This window comes from Phocoena sinus, chromosome 18 (assembly GCF_008692025.1).
Source record: "Phocoena sinus isolate mPhoSin1 chromosome 18, mPhoSin1.pri, whole genome shotgun sequence".
Lineage (NCBI taxonomy): Eukaryota > Metazoa > Chordata > Mammalia > Artiodactyla > Phocoenidae > Phocoena > Phocoena sinus.
The window spans coordinates 4,348,308-4,360,576 of record NC_045780.1 but is presented as its reverse complement, the minus strand read 5'-3'; the positions used below and the strand labels follow the sequence as shown (position 1 = coordinate 4,360,576).

At 48.1% G+C, this 12,269-nt stretch overlaps 1 protein-coding gene across 2 annotated transcripts in view; it reads right to left on the bottom strand.

Moving 5' to 3' along the window:
- Positions 1-12,269, bottom strand: part of WASF3 (WASP family member 3) — a 92,660-nt gene that overhangs the window by 54,895 nt on the left and 25,496 nt on the right. For both annotated transcript variants that reach the window (XM_032611682.1, XM_032611684.1), the window contains exon 2: positions 2,341-2,435. The gene's annotated coding sequence lies outside the window, so the exon portion shown is untranslated. The remainder of the gene's footprint in view (positions 1-2,340; positions 2,436-12,269) is intronic.

Genomic DNA, 12,269 nt, shown 5'->3' with positions numbered 1-12,269 from the left:
TCTATATAAACTGTACTTAATTTGTTAATATTTTGTGGAGAAATATCCGTTTTTTGTATCAGAGTAATACTGACCTCATAAAATAGTGTTCCTTTCCTTCTGTTTTCTGAAGGGTTTGTATATAATTGGTATTGTTTCTTTCTTAATAGGTTGGCAGAATTCACCAATGAGACCATGTGGGCTCAGAGCTTTCTTTTGGGGACAATTTTTAACTACAAATTCAATTTCTTTAATAAAGAGCTATACAAGTTACCCGTTTCTTTTTTTTTTTTTTAAGATTTTTTGATGTGGACCATTTTTAAAGTCTTCATTGGATTTGTTACAATATTGCTTCTGTTTTATGTCTTGGCCTTTTGGCTTGCGAGGCACATGGGATCTTAGCTCTCCAACCAGGATCAAACCCGTACTCCCTACATTGGAAGGCCAAGTTCTTAACCACTGGACCGCCAGGGAAGTCCCTATCCATTTCTTCTTGAGTGAGGTTTGGTAGGTTGTATCTTTGATGGAATTTGTCCATTTTTCTAAGTTATCATATGTATTAAGTGGCTCATAATATTTCCTTATCTTCCTATTAATATCTGTACGATCTATATTGATGGTCTCTCTTTTCTAATATTAGGAATTTTTGCCTCTTCTCTCTCTTTTTCCTGATCACTATGACTACAGGTTTGTCACTTTTACTGATCTCATCAAAGAAACAGCTTTTGGTTTCACTGATTTTTTCCTATTTTTTTTTTCCTGTTTTTTATTTCATTGTTTTCTGCCCTTATCTTTATTATTTTCTTCCTCTGCTTGTTCTGGGTTTAATTTGCTCTTTGCCTTCTAGTTTCTTTTTTTTTTTAATTTATTTTTTTGAAGTATAGTTGATTTACAGTGTTGTGTTAATTTCTGCTGTACAGCAAAGTGATTCAGTTATAAATATATATATTCTTTTTCATATTCTTTTCCATTATGGTTTATTACAGAATATTGAATATAGTTCCCCGCCTTCTAATTTATTTTCTTTTTTAACGTCTTTATTGGAGTATAATTGATTTACAATGGTGTTAGTTTCTGCTGTAGAACAAGGTGAATCAGTTAGACATATACATACATCCCCATATCTCCTCCCTCTTGCATCTCCCTCTAACCCTCCCTATCCCACCCTCTAGGTGGATATAAAGCACTGAGCTGATAAAGTAAAAGTTTACATTATTGTTTCAAAACTTCTGTTTTCTAATATAAGCCTTTAACACTATAAATTTCCCTCTGAAGTACTGCTTTAGGCACATCCCCTAAATCTTGATATGTTGTATTTTCATTTTCATTCAAGATATTTTCTGATTTCCCTTGTGACTTCCCCTTTGACCCGTGGGATCTTTATAATGTGATATTTAATTTCAAAATATTTGGTGATTTCCCAAACATCTGATACTGATTTCTAGCTTAATTCTGCTGTGGTCAAAGAATTCAGACATATTCCTGGAAAATTACCTGTAACATGAAAGTATGGGAATCAACATCAATTTTTTGATAGGAAGTTACTGGAGTGCTATGGCCAAGGTCAAGGTGAGGCAGGATTAGAGGTCAAGGCTTCTGGCATGCCCCACACACAGATATCAAGAGTAATACGTTCTCTCTCAATACCAACTCAGAACCAAGACTTGTTATTCTCCCTCTACCCTTAATGCAAAAAAGGACAATTCCACAAACATCAAGTGATGTTTTTCACTCTGTAGAGCAGGCAAGACAGACGGCAGAATTTTGTACAGAAGGAAAGTGAGGCTCCAAGCAGGACCTGCCTTCCTCGTGCACCATCCTCGTTACTCTTGAGGCATTCCTCAAAGATAGGGAAATACAGGTCATTTAAACCCGTAAATAATTCAAAACCTCGTTTGAGCCACTGCTGGAATCACCACTTCACTTCAGAGAGAGTTACAGTAACACCTGAGGAGGTTTAAGTTTTATCATCTTGGCTTCTCCTGCCCACTCGTTATAACAAGATCCAAAAAATAATGAACTGGTTAAACCTCAGGAAACAGAAAGTAAATGGGCAAGATATATAGGGGGGGAAATGAGACCCCAGGTTAATGAGTCAAAAACTGCGTATCCATACTGGTTCACGTAAAAATTAATAGGAAATGAATATATCAAATTATAGTTTTTCTCTTTCAACCTCTCACTGTTGATTAGGACCAAAAGCTCTAAAATATTATCTGCTGTTAATATTTATATAGTAAAATATATTGATATTTTAATATTTTGAAACACTAACATATTTTATCCTACTCCATTTCAAATTCTAAACTCTAATGTTATAGAAATTAAATGGCTTTAAGGGTAAAAGGCACACAGTCTTACCGTGTAACTGTTGACTTAGGGGTTGCAGAAATGTCCCTCAGGTAGCATCACCACTTTGGCTCAGATATCAGTAGTAACAGCAATCAAAATTAAAACTAAGAAGAAAGAAAGAAAAAAATTAAAAACCGGCAAGCAAAATGCATTCACGTCTCCAAGAAAGTCTTAAATTCAAATTTCACGTTCCAATAACTTCGTCAAGGGAGCTCTAGTCCCAGAACTAGTTCTTTTTAAGTTAGTTTAAGCAGGGAGCTAATAAGGAATGTGAATTCCGGTATAATTCCCACTCTCTATCCTGGAATAAGCTCTGAAATTAACTTCAAGGTATCCAGTAAACAACAGCCGAAGGGCAGAAACACAAAAAAGCCCAGTATACCACAGGTCTATTCAACCGAACCGCTCACACACATTTTAGGTTTGTGACCGCCCACAATTAACTGAATACAGATCATTCGCATAAGAACTCAAGTCAATAAAAATCTTGGTGGTCACTTCACAAATATTGTCATAGTACACGTGGGGATAAAACAGTAACGACGACTTAAAACCTGCTGAATTGACCCTAGAAAGTGTTTCCGGGATAACAGATTTTAACAGCAAGCCTACAGAGTTATCTGAAGATAAACACTGTTTGTGGTACCAAAAATACAGTACAGTTTCCTACCCAAATAGAGTTACCGTTCACTTAGGAGAATGCACTTAAGAAACATGTAGAGAACAAGCATTCGTTCATTTGGCAAGACATTCATTTCTAAGCGTCCTGCGTAAGCTGGCCCGCCTCCAAACCCTGCAGACACAAAAATGACTGAGAAAACGCCTGCTCGTGAAAGAACTGAGTCTTGCAAGGGTGACTGATGCGCGCAGATAATTCTAACACAACACGGTAGATTCCGGAAAGAGCAGGGCAGCCCAGAAGTGGGCTGGGGTATAGCAAAGGCTTCGTGGGAGGTCAAGGAAGGGTGGGGGGAGGGGGAAGGCCGTGCAGGCCCTGGAAAGGAGGGGGTGTGATCTCCGTAGGGAAGGAAAGCAACTTGAAGTCTAGAAGGGACTGTCTGGCTGTGCGTGAACTGTATGTGGGCCAGTGGATAACGAGAACGTCCACAGTTAAGACTGTCACCATCCCTTTGAAAGTGTGAAAGAAAACAGAAAGGTCATTCGATAATACTACACACGTCCTCCTAGTTTGCTCAGTTAAAATTAAAAGCAGCACGCGATTTTCTCTCCCTCCCTTCGGAGCGGCTGGACAGCACTTGATGATGCAAAATGTAAAAGTGACTTTTCCCTGTCGTTTGCGTAAGTGATCATCCTGTTTCCAAACACAGAGGAGCATCCCTGGGTTTTAGATGATCCAGGCCAAATTTCACCTGAAGCAGATCACCGTATCTGCACGACTTTGAAAGTAACCAGCACTATGTAACTATACGACTAACTGTACCTAAGGGCAATCCAAATGTGTGTGCCCTGGACGCCCCTTTACATTCGCAATCGTGTGTGACCTCTTCCTTTGGGAAACACAGCTATGAATTTTCCCATGTGTGCGAAAGGCTATGGAAGTAGAATTTTGTTCCTAGTTACCACTTGGTGAATGCCTGACTGAGGACTAAGCAGAGTGCCGAGTCACCTATGATTAACTTAACCTTCACAAGGCAGGACGGAGACGTGTTGCCCGCCATCAAGCTAGCAGCCGCTGCAGCTGCCCTGATGGTGCGCCCTGAGGGGGCTCAGGAGGGAGAAAAATAGGATACCGGTCCTAGACAGTTAAGATGCACATCTAAGGAAGAATTTCAAAGAGCCCAGACTCTTGCATCTTCCCACACACAGAAAAACACTAAAATCATTAACTTGAGATGTTTGGTTTTTGTGATCGGCAGTCATCTTTAGATGTTCCACTACATGCCCCAACCCCCCCACCCTCCACCCCCACCCCACCACCCCCACCCCCGCCAGCAAAAACTCCTATCCTGGCTCCCTCCTCACCTCTTTGGAATACTTCCTCAGAGTATCTGAGAGGCTGTCTCCCGGGCTATAGTCCTCGGTAAATTCCCAAATAAAACATAACTCAAAGCATTTAGCTTGTGTGATTTTCTTCAGTCAACACAGGTAACATCTCCGTTAAAAAATGAGGAAATTGAGGATCGGAAGGTGACTTGCCCCGGCCGACACAGCTTGGAAGAGGCAGAGCCAGGACAGGGCTGTCTGGCCACCGTCACTGTTCTTAATTACTGTATCAGATGGCCCCCTCTGGACGTGCATACCTGCATTTTTCTTTCCTACTGAGCTGATAACCCGTCTAACCTAAGTCAGGAACCACGAAGGTCTTGAAGAGTTAACTGGACTCTGTGAATGTGTTGCCTTACTTTACAGGGGAAAAGCGTATGTTGAACTCCTCTGAAGGTACAGGTTAAGGTTATTAAGTGTGAAACGCAGCACCTCTACTAAGAGGTGTTGCATTAGCACAGGGAAACACATTTATATGAAGCACCAGGATTTACATGGTTTCTGTCGCTGGTTAAGCCCTGGCCATGGTGCTGAACACGCCACTCCGGCTGCACCTGGGAGCACAGCCACCCTTAACTTCCTGCCAACTGGCTTGCATCTGTGATGCTCCCCTGCCACGAACGCCTCTCCTCGTGTGGCTTCCGTGCATCCAAATTGGCTCCAGTCTTTACAGCGCAACGTGTGAAGCCTCCTCCACCCACCATTCCTCCCTCTATCAGTTTAATAAACACCTGCCGGCTGTGGTGATGTGTCAGGCTTCGTGTGCCCCGACCATGGAAAGCCAAAAGCCAATCCCGCACCCCCAAGAACCTCTCGATCCCCCAGAAGAAAGGCTGTATCAACAAGGAATTGGTATTCAGTGTGACAACTGTGTGTGCATGGTATCGAGAGCGGGGGGGCAGCCAGGGTGGGGTGGGGCAGGGAGGCTTCACAGCTCTGGTAACACTGTGGCCTTAATTCAGATGACAGATGACCCAGACCTACAATAAGCTGGGAGAATTTATGAATGGGAATGAACTTGGGAGAGGTAGGCACTGAGTGGTAGAGCGGATGGGCACCGAGGGGTCTCGGGGGTGGAGCCCAGGAGCAGAGGCGGGAATGCCAGGCTCAGCCCCCCGCAGTGATGGGCGTGTTCCACACGTGGACGCCGGCCCACGTGGTGGACCCAGTCGCAGAGAGCACTCGACAGACCACTTTACCGGTGCCAAGTGTGGCTGAGGGACTGAGCTTTCCATTTTATTTCTTTTTAATTAATGTTGATTTGAAGGGCAATGCGTGGCTAGTGGCTACGGGACTGAACAGTGCAGCTCCTAACATTGCAGACTCGAGCTTCTGAGCTGAGGGGCTGTCACCAGACCTGGGAAAAGGATCCCCAAGAGAAAGGGACGCGGACACGCAAATACTTGTTGAATAGATGGACGAACAGGCCAACGGGCAGAGTAACAAAGTGGGTGGTCTTCAAGGATTCCTCTCTTTAAAATCCCATCGAGAGGTGCCTGTCCTCGCCATTCGGGTCTAGAGTAATGCCCTCAACACGGCGGCATCAAAATGTACTCATGCTGGCTCCAGATCGCAGCCTCATCCTTAAAATACTACTACTAACTTAAAATTCCCTACACTATGAATTCCTTATACTCTGAAGAAAACAAGAGAGAGAGAGAGAGAAGGGGGAAAAAGGAAAAACTACATTTTTGAAACCATAATTTAGAAAATAATCACAGATTAAAGATAATCAATGAAGCCAGGATAAATTGCTATCTAGTAAAATATGTTATTTTCTAAGAAAATGAAAGAAAGCAGGGAGGGGAGAGGAGCAGCAGCTTTACCATGAGGTCAGGTAGTTTCAAATACATTGCAGACCCTCCAGCTCCTAAGCAGTTCAGCTGACATTCGGTCTATACTCTTCTGTACTCCGATGACAGAGAAGACTGAATTTACTCACGAAATACTTTATTTTGTTCTAGAGAGCATTTTAAAAGGTCAATGATAATAAGGTTTTTCCTAGGAATATGCCCTTTCCTCTTAGTTACCTACAACATCCAAAGTCAACATGAAAGAAAGAACTCTGTGACACGAAAACATTTAAACTGAGAACAGGTTGTGTCTAAGTAACTCACTGGTAATCTGCCAATATTATGCTAATCTGATCGTATTAGGATTTGTTTACTATTTTGGTCCTTGCCATCTCACCTAAGCTTCTGAATTCCAGTTTTCCAGAAATGGAAAGCCGGTACATACAACACACACACGTGGTCCAGGACAGCGGTTTCTGCACTGCATTCCAGGGCCACCTTCTTCACCAGGCTCAGATTTTAAGTTCCTCTCCATCCAGGAGGTCGTGTCATCAACGTTCTTCACTATGCACATAGCAAGCTCTACTTACAAGACTGTTAGACACTCTGCAACATGCAGACTCCATCATCTTCAGAGAAACATCTCATCAGCACATCTAACGGGAATGTTTTTAGCTAGAAGCGTTTCTAACAACACGACAAAACAGCAACCTCTGTGCTGCCTTGCTCGGCCTCTCAGGTCGGTTATCTGAGCTTCAATTCCCACGGCTAGAATTGCCCTGCATCACTTAGATCAGAGCCACACGGAACACACTTAGCTGGCCCCGCAGTTCACCTCAACGCGTAAGTGAGCTCTTACGTAGGAGGGATGAGGAATAAGACACGGTCTTCATGCCGAGAGAGCTTTACCTGGTGAGGAAGGATGTGTGTGTGTGTGTGTGTGTGTGTACGCGTGCGCGCCCATAAAACAAGCAGCAGAAGGAATACTGCTGTACACAACACAGAAACAGTGTCAGCCGACACTGACTGAACACCTACATATAAGCCCATTCCCAGTTAGGGACACATTCAGTTAACAATTAATAAAACCACATTAATTATTCTATGAGGGTGCAAATGAAAAATTCTCCCAGTTTTGTTTTTTTTTTTTTTTTTGCGGTACGCGGGCCTCTCACTGTTGTGGCCACTCCCGTTGCGGAGCACAGGCTCCGGACGCGCAGGCTCAGCGGCCATGGCTCACGGGCGCAGCCGCTCCACGGCATGTGGGATCTTCCCGAACCGGGGCACGAACCCACGTCCCCTGCATCGGCAGGCAGACTCTCAACCACTGTGCCACCAGGGAAGCCCTAATTCTCCCAGTTTTAAGTAATTTGTTCATTTAAAAAGTATGCATCACAGACCTAAATACTAGCATCATAAAACAATAGTTTCTTCCCCTTAACCTGATGAACAGTAACTACCTAGTGAAATAGGAAGACAAAATGATCAATTCTTGATATAACATGGCTGTGCAGAGAGCCACAGCTGGCCCATACCTCTGGGCTAACGGTCCCCGGCCAGAGAACTGAATAACGCAGATCAAGATCTGGGCCACATCAACGGCCCATGATCTATTCAGACACTTAGTTCCTTTCTACAATACAGGAGCAACACAGCCATGAGTCAGCCAGCAGGGACACGACATACAGAAAGACAGCACACCAAGGTCCGAAAGTGCTAAGTGGCAAGAGAGATCCGTGCACAGTGTCGTGGGAGGAAAGGACCAATGCCGGCTTCAATAAACAAGACTTATAATGTGCGTGTGGAGCAAAGCGACACCGAGAGGCTGATTCCTGCCCTCTGAAACGCACAGAGGATGCGAGGCTAACATAAAGACAAGTGCTACCTCACCACCTAAACATGAAGACATCACGAGGGGGTCCAAAAGTTCCCAGGTCCAGAGCTTGCTCATAAAATAAAGAGTGTGTACTGCCTGCCTGGGCAGCTACAGGATACGCACAGGCCAGAGTTGTAAGGGCCCAGAGATCCACCCGCCATTCAGTGTGGACTCCCCTCTGCCCCATCCCTGGATGCTTCTTGTGAACACTGTTCAGGGAGAGGAATGTGTAACCTCTCGTTGAGAACCCAAGCTCTGTATTCGGTTAAAGCCTGTATCTTTAACACTTCAAACCAGTGCTCTCTGTTCTGCCCTCTGAAACCAGAGAATCTACCAAAGCCTTCAACTCTGCAGGCTTCCAAGGGTCTGAAGGCACTCTGGCCTTTCCCAGGTGCTCCAGTCTGCCCTTCACAGACGCAGGGACAGCAGGGGAGCCGAGGGAAGCAGCACACCCTCTGTTAACGCGGCCAGTCGGGCTGCTCCATCGGCTTTACCTTGGGGTCCCTGACACCGCCGCCCTGCCCCCACAGGGACAGGCCAATTCCTGGGGAGGGTCTGCAAGCTTCCCTCCCATCACTCCTCCCCACGCTGCCTTCGTGCACGCACCCTCCACACCTGCACCTCCCCTCCCCACACCTGCATCTGCCCTCCCCACACCTGCACCTCCCCACACCTGCACCTCCCCTCCCCACACGTGCACCTCCCCACACCTGCATCTGCCCTCCCCACACCTGCACCTCCCCTCCCCACACGTGCACCTCCCCACACCTGCACCTCCCCTCCCCACACCTGCACCTCCCCTCCCCACACGTGCACCTCCCCACACCTGCATCTGCCCTCCCCACACGTGCACCTCCCCTCCCCACACGTGCACCTCCCCACACCTGCACCTCCCCTCCCCACACCTGCACCTCCCCTCCCCACACCTGCACCTCCCCTCCCCACACGTGCACCTCCCCACACCTGCACCTCCCCTCCCCACACCTGCACCTCCCCTCCCCACACGTGCACCTCCCCACACCTGCACCTCCCCTCCCCACACTTGCACCTCCCCACACCTGCATCTCCCCTCCCCACACTTGCACCTCCCCACACCTGCATCTCCCCTCCCCACACCTGCACCTCCCCTCCCCACACGTGCACCTCCCCACACCAGCATCTCCCCTCCCCACACCTGCACCTCCCCTCCCCACACCTGCATCTGCCCTCCCCACACCTGCACCTCCCCACACCTGCACCTCCCCTCCCCACACGTGCACCTCCCCACACCTGCATCTGCCCTCCCCACACGTGCACCTCCCCTCCCCACACGTGCACCTCCCCACACCTGCACCTCCCCTCCCCACACCTGCACCTCCCCTCCCCACACTTGCACCTCCCCACACCTGCATCTCCCCTCCCCACACCTGCATCTCCCCTCCCCACATGTGCACCTCCCCACACCTGCATCTCCCCTCCCCACACTTGCACCTCCCCACACCTGCATCTCCCCTCCCCACACCTGCATCTCCCCTCCCCACACTTGCACCTCCCCACACCTGCACCTCCCCTCCCCACACCTGCACCTCCCCTCCCCACACGTGCACCTCCCCACACCTGCATCTCCCCTCCCCACACCTGCATCTCCCCTCCCCACACTTGCACCTCCCCACACCTGCATCTCCCCTCCCCACACCTGCATCTCCCCTCCCCACACCTGCACCTCCCCTCCCCACACGTGCACCTCCCCACACCTGCATCTCCCCTCCCCACACCTGCACCTCCCCTCCCCACACCTGCATCTGCCCTCCCCACACGTGCACCTCCCCACACCTGCATCTCCCCTCCCCACACCTGCACCTCCCCTCCCCACACGTGCACCTCCCCACACCTGCATCTCCCCTCCCCACACCTGCACCTCCCCTCCCCACACGTGCACCTCCCCACACCTGCATCTCCCCTCCCCACACGTGCACCTCCCCACACCTGCATCTCCCCTCCCCACACGTGCACCTCCCCTCCCCACACTTGCACCTCCCCACACCTGCATCTCCCCTCCCCACACCTGCATCTGCCCTCCCCACACGTGCACCTCCCCACACCTGCACCACCCCTCCCCACACCTGCATCTGCCCTCCCCACACGTGCACCTCCCCACACCTGCACCTCCCCTCCCCACACGTGCACCTCCCCTCCCCACACCTGCATCTGCCCTCCCCACACGTGCACCTCCCCACACCTGCCCTCCTGCCCCCTACCTTCTCACCAGCGAGGGGTCACTTCCACCGCAAAGCTCTGCTCAGCTGCCGGCAGATTCCACCCCCTCCTCTGTGCCCAGCAGGTCAGCCAGGGGACAGAGGATGTCATGGTGCAGTGGGCTCTCAAGCCAGGATTCAGCTCAAACTGGCCTCCCACTTACACCCTCTAAGGCAGGTTATTTAAGCTTAAATTCCCCGAAATACAACGAGAGCGAGAATCAAAGGAGTGATCCCTGGGACAAGCCTGGCCTCACACGTGGTAACAAGCCCCTGAGAACATCCATCACTGACCCGGCACCACTCCTGCCTGTTGCCCGGGCACTGCGACAGCCCCCAGCGTGGGAAGAGGGTCACCCACGTCCGTATACCCGCAGGGCTTCACACAGAAAGGAGCTCCGAAGCCTCCTGAACAGTGTGGAGTCCAGAACAAAACAAACAGTGAATCAATAAACGAGCGCACAGAAGCCTAAAAGCAAGGTGACTGAAGAAGCCCAGACTTAGTTCTGGTCTTACCCGTTTGCCTGGTTATCATTACCGCAACACAGAGTACCGCACTGCCGAGAGATCAAAGGACTCAGAGGCGGAAAAGGTTCGGAAATTCACGGCAAACAATCAAAGCAAAAGTGCATTTTCTAGTTACGTGTTGCTTCTGCCTACCTGTGACTGTTAAGCTTTTATTAAAAATATGTATATATATTTTAACACTCATTGCAGAGAGGCCTGGCCCTGCACCACCACCGGAGTCCCAAAACTGCACTCTTCACTATCAAAGACCTTTCTCATTTTCTTTTTTTTAATTCCTGGCTCAATGTTCGGTACACAAGCAACACTCAAAAAACATCTGTCAAATAAGTGAACTTTCTCAGATGACTCGGTTAAAAAACTCATCACGCATCTTCGTGACCTACTTCAACCAGCAGTGTCCTGCGACCTGGTGCTGGCCCTGTGGTCACCATTTCAAGGGCTGCGCTCCGCCCAGGGCAACAGCAGGAGAACTGGGGTCAGCAGAACACCACTTTCAGGGCAACCACACAGTTAATGAGCTTTTGCGGAATGGGCATAAAAAGATAAAATAATAATAACTTGCACAGGATAAAAATAAGGCTTCCAGCTTGAAGAAAGATTGCTGACTGGGAGCAAGTTTTCAGAAAGCTGTTTAGCAACATTATGGAACAATCCACAACCACCAAACACAAATGTGGAGTGGGACCAACTGGCAGCGGCACGCCGTTTGCTTTCGCAATATTCACAGGCAGCTGGAGAACGGAAAAAAACAAAGGAGCGGCAGGACAGATGCAGGAGACAGAGGGACAGAACTGACCATCGGGGAGGGATGGAGGACAGGAAAACAGGGGGAGGCCTAGGGACCCCTGAACACTTGTTCCAGAGTCCCGCAGATGACAGTTACAACAAGCTTACCCGTTAAGACATCCCTTCTTAGAAACGGGACACTGTGTCCTTGGCCGAGGTCCTGGCACCCTTCCTGTTGCTTGTGACCCCACAGGGATGACAAGCCAACGATTCCGGAGGGGGGCGGGGGGTGGCTGAGGATAATAGTCTAAAACCCTGAAACACATCCAACTCAAGTAAAAAGATTTTCTTGCCTAAACGATGTTATATTTTTCTCTGCTTTAATTACTGAATCCTGTAACTGGAATTCACCACTGATTCAAAGAGATGCTAAAAATAGTCTGTTCTAGAATGAGGAATGAGAAGCATCGGGTAATTTTGCTACTAAATGGACTCCTGCTTTTTTCACAGCTCAGTAACTTACTCTTCAAATATATTTCCTCTTTTCATTAACCGAAAATGTAAAAGCACTTCAGATGCACATTAAACGTTCATTTTCAACACTAACTATGTATTTATAAGTTTATAAGTAAAATCTCAGACATACACCAACCTTACTTAAAAACAGTCTCTTTGACTCTTTTCCTCAACATCTAATCATGACCTTCATTAAACACCTCTGACTGCAAGAATGCAGCCTCATTTCCATACGATGAATGACAGAGCTGTGATCCGACA